This window comes from Dermochelys coriacea, chromosome 1 (genome assembly GCF_009764565.3).
Source record: "Dermochelys coriacea isolate rDerCor1 chromosome 1, rDerCor1.pri.v4, whole genome shotgun sequence".
In the NCBI taxonomy this organism is placed as follows: domain Eukaryota; kingdom Metazoa; phylum Chordata; order Testudines; family Dermochelyidae; genus Dermochelys; species Dermochelys coriacea.
In genome coordinates, this window is record NC_050068.2 from 217,960,951 (window position 1) to 217,973,257 (window position 12,307).

General features: G+C 49.1%; 1 protein-coding gene and 1 long non-coding RNA gene across 5 annotated transcripts in view; one reads left to right on the plus strand and one right to left on the minus strand.

Annotated features, from left to right (window-relative positions):
• LOC122460153 overlaps nt 1-3,572 on the minus strand; it is a 59,276-nt gene extending 55,704 nt beyond the window's left edge. For all 3 annotated transcript variants that reach the window (XR_006281260.1, XR_006281261.1, XR_006281263.1), the window contains exon 1: nt 2,887-3,572. This is a non-coding gene — a long non-coding RNA (uncharacterized LOC122460153). The remainder of the gene's footprint in view (nt 1-2,886) is intronic.
• Nucleotides 3,573-8,099: 4,527 nt separating this feature from the next.
• The window catches only part of FOXJ2 (forkhead box J2), a 34,701-nt gene continuing 30,493 nt past the window's right edge, over nt 8,100-12,307 (plus strand). The window contains exon 1 of one of the 2 annotated variants that reach the window (XM_038403787.2): nt 8,100-9,441. The gene's annotated coding sequence lies outside the window, so the exon portion shown is untranslated. The remainder of the gene's footprint in view (nt 9,442-12,307) is intronic. The other variant, XM_038403778.2, reaches the window with a different exon arrangement.

Here is a 12,307-nt window from a genome sequence, read left to right on the forward strand (position 1 = left end):
GACTGATCCAGATTAAGGCCTAGATCCACAAAGTGATTTAGGTGGTGAGATATACCCAGATGTTCCCAGCAAGTGACTCACACCTCAAGCTATAGACGAAGGTGAACACCCTCCTCCCCCGCCCCAGTCACAGCCAATCTGACCTGAGGGGAAATTCCTTCCCAACCCCATATGCTGATCAGTTAAACCCCAAGCATGTGAACAAGACCCAGCTAGCCACATACTTCAGACAGGGAGAGAGGTGCCACCTCAGAGCACCTGCCCACCCTGTCCAGTGTCCCATCTCCAGCTGTGGCTATCTCTGATGCTTCAGAGGAAGGAGGGAGAAAACCCCCCCACACACCACAAAAACCCTAAGAATACATTAGGGGGGTGGTGCAGGGAAGAAATCCTTTCCTGACCCCTGCAAGCAAGTAGCTGAAGCCATGAAGCATGAGATTTTAGGAGCATAACACATAAACCGAAATGGACCTCCAAGGCTGCCGAGACCTGTCCCCCATCATACAATCCCACTCATAAATTTGTCCAGCTGTCTCTTAAAACTAATTGTTTGCCCCCAGAGCTCCTATTGGCAGCCTGTTCCAGAACTTCACTCTTCTGATAGTTAGAAACCTTCTTGTTTCCAGCCTGAATTTTTTCATGGCCAGAGTACACCCATTTGCTCTTGTGCTAGCATTGTCCTTTAATTTAAACAATTCTTTGCCCTCCCTCGTGTTTACTCCCTCCTCCCTTCCAGCCTTCTTTTTGCTAAAACAGCCAAGCTCTACCAATCTCCTCTCATAAGATAAGCCCTTCATTCCCCTGATCGTCCTAGTAGCTCATCTTTGCACCTGTTCCAGTTTAAATTCACCTTTCTTGAGGAGAGGTGACCAGAATGATACACAGAATTCCAAATGAGGTCTTACCAGTGCTTTGACCAATCACATTAATACATCTCTATTGTCACTTGATGCAACGGAGGAGAGCATTTGCCTTTTTCTCAGCCACACCACTCTGGGGGCTCAGAGTCATCTTGTGATTGACCCACACTCCCAGGTCTCTCTCCTCCTCTGTTGCTTCCAACTGATGAGCCCCCAGCTTGTGGCAGAAACTATTAAACCCAAGCGCATGACCTTGCACTCTGTACTACTGTATTGAATTTCATCCCATTTCTGTCACTCCATCATTCAAGGTGATCCAGATCTTATAGTACAACATTCTGAGGCTCCTCTTCATTAATGATGCCGCCTCCTAGCTTTGAAGGATCAGCAAATTTTATTAGCACAAATATTGCATAAGATTGGTCCCGAGACCACTCCTTGAGGAGCTCCAGTAGTAACTGCCCTCCATTCCGGTAATTCATTTCTGTGCACAACCTATTGCTTTTGCCCCTTTACCCAGATCCCTACTCACCTTACAATCCTTGTCCTAACCCCCACCTTGTCTAATTTGACTAATAATTTCCCATGTGGTTCCATGTCAAATGCTTTACTGAATTCAGAGGTTATGTCAAAAAAAAAAAAAAAAAAAAACCGACAAAGAGAGACTCAAACAGATAAAGAATCAGAGAGACAGACAATGAGAGAAAGCACGATAGATCGATAACATGAATGTCAAACACTGGGACAAAATGGGTGAGATAATATCTTTTATTGCATTAACTTCTGTTGGTGAGACAGACAAGCTTTTGAGCTTACAGAGAGCTCTGCTTCAGATCCGGGAAACTTACTCAGGCCTGGTCTACCCTACAGCTAGGTTGATACAAGGCAGTTTATGTCAAACTAGCTACATAAAAGTGTCTACACTAAAATTTCACTCCTGTTGATGTAAACGGCCCCAATCTACCAGTTTAATAACTCCATCTCCACAAGTGGTGTAGAATCAATGTCAACGTAGTTAGGTCGATACAGTGTCGGTGTAGACACTGTGTTGCTTACATCAGTGGTTCTCAGCCAGGGTTCCAGGGCCTGCTGGGAGGGCACGGCCAGGTTTCAGGGGGTCCTCCAAGCATGGTCAGTGTTAGACTTACACTGAAAGCCAAAAACCCCACTGCATGGGGCTGAAACCCAGGCCTTTGAGCCCCATCCCCCAGGGCTGAAGCTATGCAGCTTCACGAGAGCCTTTGTGGCATGGGCCCCAGGCAATTGCCTTGTTTGCTACCCCCAATACTGGCCCTGGCTTTTATATGCAGAAAACCAGTTACTGTGGCACAGGTGGGCCGTGGAGGTTTTTATAGCATGTTGTGGGGCCTCAGAAAGAAAAAGGTTGAGAACCCCTGGCTTACATAAACGGTTATTGGCTTTCAGAAACCATCCCACACTGACAATCCAATTGGTACAAGTGCGCCTCGTCGGGACATGCACCACAGACACAAGGAACAGAGAGTAGACATGTACAAGCGATGTAACTATTGGGGCAGCTGTATGCCAACACTTAGTGCAGACTCACCCTCAGAGCGTCACAGCTAAATACAAGAAGGAATAGACGGTTTAGCATAAGTAGTTAAAACATATTTCAAGAGCTCATTCACGGTGAAGTGGCCTGTCAACACCCCTCCCGTTATAAGGAGGGAGGGAGAGAGAGGAAGACAGCTGGGATTGTTACTAGGTTACTGACTGTTGTAGTTAGCCATAAATCCAGCGTCTCCATTCAGTCCATGATTTTTCGTGTCTAGCAAAGTTATGAACGTAAGCTTCCAGGTAGGTCTTTTGAAAGCCCTGCGCGGGTTTCCTTTGAAGATGAGGCCTGACAGGTCAGCTACCGGGCTCGCTCTGTGGGGGAGTCCTTGTCACAAAGCAATCCCACCGTTTCCCTCTCACGTCCTGGGACCAAGGCCACAGCAGGAAACACTGGGGCGGCGCAGCAAGGGCCGCACAGAAACAGGCCGCCCAGGGAAACACCACTCACCAAGCCGTGTCTCGCCCACCGGAGGTACGCCGCAGGGCAGCCCGGCGAGCCAGCAGGCGCCGCACCCAGCCGCGGCAGAGCGAGCCACTCCGGACCCCCGGGGCGCGGCCGCCGCAGCGCTGACCTCTCCCAAGGGGGGCCGGGGGCCTCTGCGCGCCCACGTGGCCCCGGCGGAGCCTGCCCTGGGCGGAGCCAGGGGAGGGGCCGCTGCTGAGAGCGGGGATGACGTGGACTCCCGAGGTCCGGCCTAGGGACCCGCCGGCCAGCGGCGGCCAAGGAGACCACGCGACAAGCGCCCTGCCTGTGTCGCCCCCGCCCGTTCAGGGTTCGGCGGAAGCTGTCACGTTGGACAGGAAGTGCCCCCGTTTTATAAGCAACAACCGCTCCCCACCCCCTTCTTCATCCCCGGGCCCTGCCTCCTGAGCCGCCACCAAACCGCACGGACACGCTCAACACGCCACTTGATTGACACATCGTTGGCAGCCAATGGGAGAGCTCCTTCTTACTCGCGCTCTGGACCGCCTCCTCCCCATCGTTGACCAATCGAAGGGGCGAATTGCTCTCCAGCGCTATCTGATGGATGGGATCAGCAGCCAATCAGCGACGGCGGTTACATTATCATCCCCTCCAATTAGCATTGAGGAATGAGGGAGGTAGCGGGAACGGGCCTGGGGGAAGGGGGTGTCAATCCCCCTTGGAACCGCTGATGGGGGGGGGGTGGGGCGGAGAGTGCGCGCGCGCGCCCCTGGCCCGGAGCACGGTGCTCCCGTAGTCCGGCTGGGCACCCGCACAGGGGGCGGGGCCGGGCTGCAGCGTTTGTCCAGCGCCGCCCCCCCCGCCCCCCGGGAATGGAGGGTTCGGGCCCCCACCGGGGGGCGGCGAGGAGCCGCCTGGAGCCCTGATAAGGCGCAGCCCAGCGGCGCTTCCCGGGTGGCTCCCCCTGCGGCGCGGCGCCTCAACCACACGTTCCCAGGCTGGGTTCGACACGGGCCTGGGAGGAGCCGCCTGGGCGCTGCGTCTGGGGCTTAGTCAGCGCCTTAAGGTGGATCCGCGCAATTGGCCAGAAAATCCTCGCACATCCCTGCAGTCCCCGCGGCTGCTCTCTCCCGCCCGCTCCCCCGCCCCGGCTCCCCACGCAGCCCGGCCATGCTGCTCTCTCCCCACTGCTCTGCGCCGAGCTCTCCCGGCAGCCTCAGTCCTGCCCGGCAGCCCCCTCCCCCCGGCTATTCCAGTGCCGGGCTCCCCACACAGCTCTGCCAATGTCACAGAATCATAGACTATCAGGGTTGGAAGGGACCTCAGGAGGTCATCTCGTCCCATCCCCTGCTCAAAGCAGGACCAATCCCCAACTAAATCATCCCAGCCAGGGCTTTGTCAAGCCGGGCCTTAAAAACCTCAAAGGAAGGAGATTCCACCACCTCCCTAGGTAACGCATTCCAGTGCTTCACCACCCTCCTAGTGAAATAGTTTTGCCTAATATCCAACCTAGACCTCCCCCACTGCAACTTGGGACCATTGCTCCTTGTTCTGTCATCTGCCACCACTGAGAACAGCCGAGCTCCATCCTCTGTGGAAGCCCCTTCAGGTAGTTGAAGGCTGCTATCAAATCCCCCCTCACTCTTCTCTTCTGCAGACTAAATAAGCCCAGTTCCCTCAGCCTCTCCTCGTAAGTCATCTGCCCCAGCTCCCCAGTCATTTTTGTTGCCCTATTCTGGACTCTCTCCAATTTGTCCACATGCTTTCTGTAATGGGGGGCCCAAAACTGAATGCAATACTTCAGATGTGGCCTCACCAGTGCCGAATAGAGGGAAATAATCACTTTCCTTGATCTGCTGGCAATACTCCTCCGAATGCGCCCAATATGCCCTTAGCCTTCTTGGCAACAAGGGCATACTTCTGACTCATATCGAGCTTCTCTTCCAATGTAATCCCCAGGTCCTTTTCTGCAGAACTGCTGCTTAGCCAGTCAGTCCCCAGCCTGTAGCAATGCATGGGTTTCCTCTGTCCTAAGTGCAGGACTTTGCACTTGTACTTGTTGAACCTCATCAGATTTCTTTTGGCCCAAACCTCCAATTTGTTTAGGTCATTCTGGACCCTATCCCTACCTTCCAGCATATCTACCTCTCTCCTCAATTTAGTGTCATCCACGAATTTGCTGAGGGTGCAATCCATCCCATCATCCAGATTATTAATGTAGATGTTAAACAAAACCAGCCCCAGGACCCTTCGCCCTGCCCTGCAGCCCTCTGCTATTCCAGTCCTGGGCTCCCCACACAGCTCTGCCAATGCCCCTCCTTCCTGCCCTGCAGCTCCTCTGCTATTCCAGCCCTGGGCACCCCACAGTGCCTGGCCAATGTCCCTTGGCCCTGCCACCCCCTTTTCTCCCCTTGGGTGAAAATATGTCTATGCAACTGTGGATGGTTAAAGAGTCTAGGTATTTTATATCCTGGAGATATGAGAGTCACATAGGTATATGGCATGGGACCACATATGAGAGCTGTGTGTTGTATACAGCAGGAAAATGTAAATTTATCACATTGTGGTGAGGTGGTCAATTATTATATGGAACAAGGCATTTGGAGTGGAGCCCAGGGAACTGCAGAAAAGATCTATCATTTGGAGGAGGTATTCTTTCATTATCATTTATGTTATTAAATGGTGATCTTTTATTATATTCAGTGGAGGACATAGATTATTTCAGGTGGGGATTATCACTGGTAGATGATATTGTCCCACAGGGAAATAAGAGATAATCACAGGGGTCATGAATTATTCTAAGGGGGTATGAGATTATTTTGGTTATCTTAAGGGGGTATATTAGATTATAAAATACAAAATTATGAAATTAACAAGTAGGATGTATTATGCCAGAAAGGCATATATTGTGTTTGTGAAATTATTACTCAGGATATGTGGCTGTCACAGTGCAGGGTATAAGATTAGCACATGGGAGGATATATTGCACCAAAGGAAAATAATTTAGCATATGGGGAGATAGGATTTTGTCACATGAAATTTGTGTGTTGAGACACAAGAAACTATACAGGTAAGAGATGGCACTTGGAGACATAGGGGCCTAAAATTAGATTTGTAAATGCATGTTTAGGTATTGACGTCAGTGAGACCTATTGGGCGCTCAGCATTTTTGCAAATCAGGCAAGTACCTAAACACTGATTTAAATTGCCCAATTTTAGGCTCTTATTTCTGAAAATCTTGGTCAAGATTATCACCCGAAGAATAGATGGCACTAGCCAATATATTACATAGGGATATACAGTATGTATTTCCACATGGTAGTATGAGATTTTAACAAGCAAGAATGAGACTGGGGAACATGGTATTTAGGACGTTTTCATTTGTACATTTTTTCAGTAATAGTAAAGTAAAGCCCAGAGAAACATGTGGTTTTGAAAAACTATAGTTAGGGGGAGATAAAAATATTAGAGTATCTTCAGGTCACATTAGATTGCAAAGGTTCCTGTTTACTACTACTGTTAATGGTGAATAAGAAAACAGGCCTTCATTGGCCAGGATGTAGAAATTAACCACCAACCCACTATCAAAAGCGGTGGGGTCCTGACTGTCAAAAACAAAGCCACCTCCCATACCTCTCTGGATACCAGAAACCACAAGTGCTGACCATCGATCTGTCAAAATCTCCAGCTTTCCCAGATATATTCACCATTGAGTCAAGTGTTTTCTACATAAAAATCTGTGACAACTTGAAAATGTAGAGGCATCATAAATTGAATTTAATATAAAATAAACCACACAAGGACTACTCTATTCTTTTTCTGTCTCCATCTGTTGTCTCTTGTTTTACACTTAGATTGTAAACTCTTTGGGGGCAGAGACCATCTCTTTGTTCTGTGTTTGTTCAGTACCTTGCACAATAGGGTCTGGGAAGAAAGGAAGATTATTACACTGGCTGGGATTTGATGGAGGGGATTACCACAAGATTTAGAGGGTTAGGAAATTTATCACCTGGATTGAGGGTTGATTATCATATGAGTTGAGGCCCCCATGAGGGCATGGGAGATTGTCAAACTGGACCACTAGGTGGAAGGTTAGGAGCAGATTATCAAATAGTTTGTGGGTATTCTTACCAGGTTTTCTGAATGGTTTTGGGGAGATAATCACATGGTAGCGTTAAAAGATTATCTCACATTGAGGGGATATCACCAGACTATCAACAGTCACATAGGCTCAGGGATGGTAAAAGATCATTATGAACTGGGACATAACCTCACCCAACCCATGTAATCATGCATATCTGAATTATCTCACTGAGATAAAATTATCATCTGGGTTGGAGGGACATTATTACATGTGAGACTGCAGGAAAATTCTTATATATGGAATTGGGGTGTGTAATGGACTGGGGTGTGTAAACAATTTTGGGGGAGTTATTACTAGGTTTAGCAGAATTTTTTAAAATAATTTTGATGGATAATATCAGTATTTACTTTAAAGCATTTTTTAGATTTTTATTTAAAAATTTTCAGTTGTGGGAAATTGGGGGGGGTGTAATAGTATTTAATGAAAGTAGATGCTGAGATTCAAGAAGTTAAAGCTTTATAACCATTTACACCTAATTGTCAGCATCACATGTCAACATACACACATTTCATTAAATCAAACTCTAATAAATTCACAAATAGCATTTGTTTTACTTTGCCTAGCCCTACATGTTGATTATTTTGGATGGAAATACTGTTTCATTGGTTTGTGTGTGTGTACCGTGAAATTGACATTTACTAACATTTACTGATAAAAATCTAATCTTTCCAAGGCTGGTTATTGCCGGATTGTGTGTGTTAGTGTTATTGAGAAGATGATCGTGTTGGGGGAATACTACGTGGGCTGGGATTATGGATCGGGGCGTTATACCCCAAACGGATGGGGGGGGTAATTTTCCAGGTGGGTTTAGGAAATTATTCCTTGGCGGGGGGCTAAGGGGGTTATTCCCCATGCGGGTGAGGGGGCTGTTCCCTGGGGATGGGGTTAAGGGGGTTATTCTCTCGGCGTGTTGGGGGCTGGTTATTCCCGGGGTAGGCTGGGTATCCCTCTCTCTGGGAGCCTCCTTAACCCAGGGAGGCGGGGGCGGCCGCGGCCGGGGGGAGCCGGGGGAGGCGGAGCGGAGGCCGGGGAGGAGCCGGGGCCTGCAGTGGAGCCGCAGCCCGGAGCAGCCGGAGCAGCAGCCGCAGCAGCCGTGGGAGCGGCGGGGCCCGGGAAGACTCAGCGCCGCCCGGACGGGGCCCCCCGCAAGGAGCCCGGGGAGACCCCCAGGAAGGGGCCCGAGGCCCGGCGGGAGGTGGCGGAGGCGGCCGCCCAGCCCCGCTCAGGCCCAGGAGCCGCCGCGGCCTCCAGTGGCAGCCGGGCCCGGGCGAGAGGAGCCGGGGCCTGGGGAGGGGGAAGCCAGGGACAGCCCCCAGCCAGCCCGGGGTGACAGCCCCGTCCCCCCGCCGCGGGAGAGACCCCACGACCCAGCCTGGGGAGAGGGCCTCATAGGCAGCTCCCTGATCCCCAGCCCCAAATATCTGCCAAGCGGCGGACACAGCCCACTGACCGGGCCGAGACCCCCTGCAGCCCCCTACCCGTCCGGGGTGGAGCCACCCTCAGCTCCCCAGTACCTCGTCAGAGGGCGCAGAGACACCCTCCCCCATCCCTCCGGATCTAAAATAGACAAGGAGACACCCCCTCCCCCATTTCTCCCAAGGCCAGCCAGACAGTCAGCGGGGAACTTCTAGGAGAGAGACCCCTTCTGTCCATCGGGGACAGAGCCAGCCCTCAAATACTTAGCCAGAAAGAAGCAAAACCCCAAATAGTTACCCACTAATCAATTAATACCCACTCAGTACCCAACAAGAAAGCAAGGCCCCGGGGAGAGACATCCCTCACCGACTGGCAGTGCCCGCTGTGGGTAACAGAGTTCTAGATACCAACCTGGCAAGGGGCACTCCCCCCTGAAAGAGGAAATATCCCCAGACTCCCATAAAGAGACTGTCCTAAATATCCCATGTAAAGGGGGAGGGGGGGAGAAACACCTGCCAGCCAGCCACCAGGAAAGAGAAAAGAGACTTCCCTGAAATATCCACAGAGTTAGCAAGAGGAACTCCCTCAGAGAAGGGGAGATTTGCCTGCCCCAAAAGGGGACGTGAACCTACAGGGAAGAGAAAAGGGACCCCCAGTTAGGGAGGGAAGGGGGAGTTGATCTCCTATATAACCAGAGAGCCAGTGGGGAGAAGAAAACTGTATCTTCCAGAAGTGACACCCCTTAAATAGGTAGCTATTAAAGAAGAGAGAAAGGAGGAGATCCCTGTCCTAGGATACCACCAGCAATTTAGGGGGCAGACAACCCCAAGCAGATCATTCTACCTCTCAGGGTCCTGATTTCATCCACAACCCTCCCTCTCAAAATCTGAAGAAGATCTTGGAATAGCTGGCAGCAATGTTCTGAGGATGGAGTCCAGGGGAGGAGTGTGAAGGGCAGCACCCCAAAAACCAGTGCCGGGGATAACTCCCCCCCCCCTACAGAAAATCTTCCAGACAGAGTGAGTGACCACATTACATCACCTCTCTTTTCCCCTCAGTTCTCCTTCTGTCTATTCCTCTCTATCCTTCTCACTTCCCATGTCTTTTCTCTTCTCTCTGTAGCTCTCTCCATCTTCTCTCTGTCTTCCCATTTCTGAATTCTCCCCACCCTTCTTTCTCCATCTTTATTTCTGGAATTAATTGTCTCCTTTTATTCATTATAAAGAACCAGCCTGATTTTCTTTCCAGTGCATTGCTGTTTGGAGACCCTAGCCTCAGGGATTTGTATCCAAGTCCCTCTGGCATTCCCCGTCAGTCATTAGCTGTAGTGACTTTATTGTGGACTCAGCCTTCATCATCACTGACCTGAAATACATTTCTGTCATCCAGTGGGCAATACGGAGGACCGTGGTTGATTTAAAAGATTGGGGAGAGGGAGGGTGAATCCTCGCATTGGTGCCCTAGGGGTGTGTATCATGCAATGCTCATGAGGTTACGTGTGTGAATCTTGCTGCTAGTATCCTAGGGGTTGCAGAAACCCACTGTGCTTGGGACTGGGAGTTGTTTGAATATCAGTATTGGTACTCTCGGATGTAGGTCCCACAGCAGTAAGCAGGGGCGCTATGGGAATGAGTCCTGGCATTGGTGCCCTTTGGTGTGAATCCCATTGTACCCCGGGGCCTGGGGATGAAAATTTCAGGGGTAGTATTGGTGGAACCCACTTTCAAAACTAAGAGGATCCATTCCATTGCTACTATCCTTCACATGTGACTCCTGCTCTATTTAGGGTCTGGGAACGTGAATCCTGATGCTTGTGTCATGGGGTACAGGCCCTGCTGTCTTGTGAAAATGGGATCATTAAATCCCACCCCAAGGGAGCCCTCTGACACTAGCACAGTGCTCCCTCTCCTTCCCAAGAAAACAAAGTTGCCCGGGGTCATTCACTGGGAAATCAAGTCCAAAAGAGACATCACCTCAAAAGAGACTAATGCAGATTCCTTTAGCAGATCCAGCACCCCAAAGACAATCCCATATAAATTCCAGCCTGAGGTATCCCTTTACCTGTTCAAGATACTGACAAAAGTTCATTCTCCTGAGACAGTCGCAAGGAAATCCAAGGCCAAAGGATCCCTTGCTCTGACAGATACCAACTCAGACTCCAGGAGGAAAATACATACTAACACGGAAATCCAAGAATGAGGATTGAGAGGGATTCCTTGGTGTAACTGGACAGTAAGCTCACACAAAAGAGTGTGAGGTCACCCCCAGATGACTCCCCACCTTTGCCATTGCATTTTGACCTCTCTGTGATTCTTAGCGTGGCGCAGTGGATTTTACAAAGGGCGACTGAAACCATAATGTTTGTGTTCTGGGGGTACTATAAGATGCCCTCCCATTTGTTGCTCTCTAGTTTTGCAATCCATCTGCTTTGAGTAGAATACGTTGTCTCGTGCAAGGAAGGCAATAAGTGAGGCATTTTGGCCTTTGTACACTCAAAGGGATTTACTGACTCTTCCTGCTCTTGGGGTTAATTTACCACCTTCTTCCCCAGTTCTTACCATAATGACTTGACATTTTTCTAGTGCTTTTGGTTCAGTCGGATGGCACAGCACTTTACTGAATGTGTATGCCAGCCTTGCAAAATTATTCTTGTTCACCGCAAGTAATATTTTGAAGGGTGTGTAAAAGATTTGTGTTTTAATTCTTCTCTGTCATCGTGATAAAGGATGAGGTTTTAGATTTTATGGCTGAACTGGTAAATATGACAATTTTGCAAGGCGGAATTCTGTGTGGGGCCTGTGCATAATTGTTTGTTATTTATTCATTATTTGCTGACGGAGTACTCAGTGCTGTTCTAGACACACAAATTAAGACAATCTCTGCCCTGAAAAGCTTGCAATCTGAAAGACAGATATGCAGAAGCCAGGACATGCTGGTAAATCCAGGGGAGGGAGTAATTTGAGGGTTGTTTGGTTTGCTGGGTTTTGTTGTTGTTGCTACTTATTTACGTGAATTGGGCCAGGGATGGTCTTAATACTTAGTCCTGCCTATGAATGAAGGACATTGACTAGTTAACCTCTCAAGGTCCCTTCCAGTCCTATGATTCTACAGTTCTATGATTGTTAACCCAAAGCTGAAATGCTGCTGCCTCTGGGATGGAATGCTGCAGCCTCAAGGATGTTACATAAAGGTGTAAGGTGGGAGGGGAAGGGAAGAATATTATTTATCTCCATAAATGTGCAAGGTATTTTACAGACAAGTAACAGGTCTGTGTCCTTCGGAATTTAACCAAGACTTTCAAACCTGGGTGCCAGTCAGGCTTCTAAATCCTTCTAAATAAGTGACCTGATTGTCGTAAGTGTCCACAGTTGACTTCAGTGAGAGCTGCTAGGTGCTCAGCAGTTTGAAAATGAGGCTGCTTATTTAATTGCCTGAATATAGACTTAGAAGCCTAACTTCAGGCACTCGGGTTTGAAAATCTCATCTTTACAGTATAAGCAATATAATCCTTTGAGGTGCTGAGTGTCCTCAATTTCCAAGGAAGTCAATGAGAGTTGAGGGTACACAGTACTTTTCGAGGTCAGGCCCTAAATAAGATTTCACATAAAATGAGGGAGATTAAAGGGGTGTGGCAGGACAAGGGTTACCTAAATGAATGATAGCATATTTTCCACCGAATGCATCCGATGAAGTGAGCTGTAGCTCATGAAAGCTTATGCTCAAATAATTTGTTAGTCTCTAAGGTGCCACAAGTACTCCTTTTCTTTTTTGCATATAACATTCGTCTCATCACATGTCTTGTTAGTTCCTGAGATTTTGTGTTAAAATCCATGGTTTTATGGACAGTACCTGGGATCAGGATAAGGGGTCAGGCAATACCATATT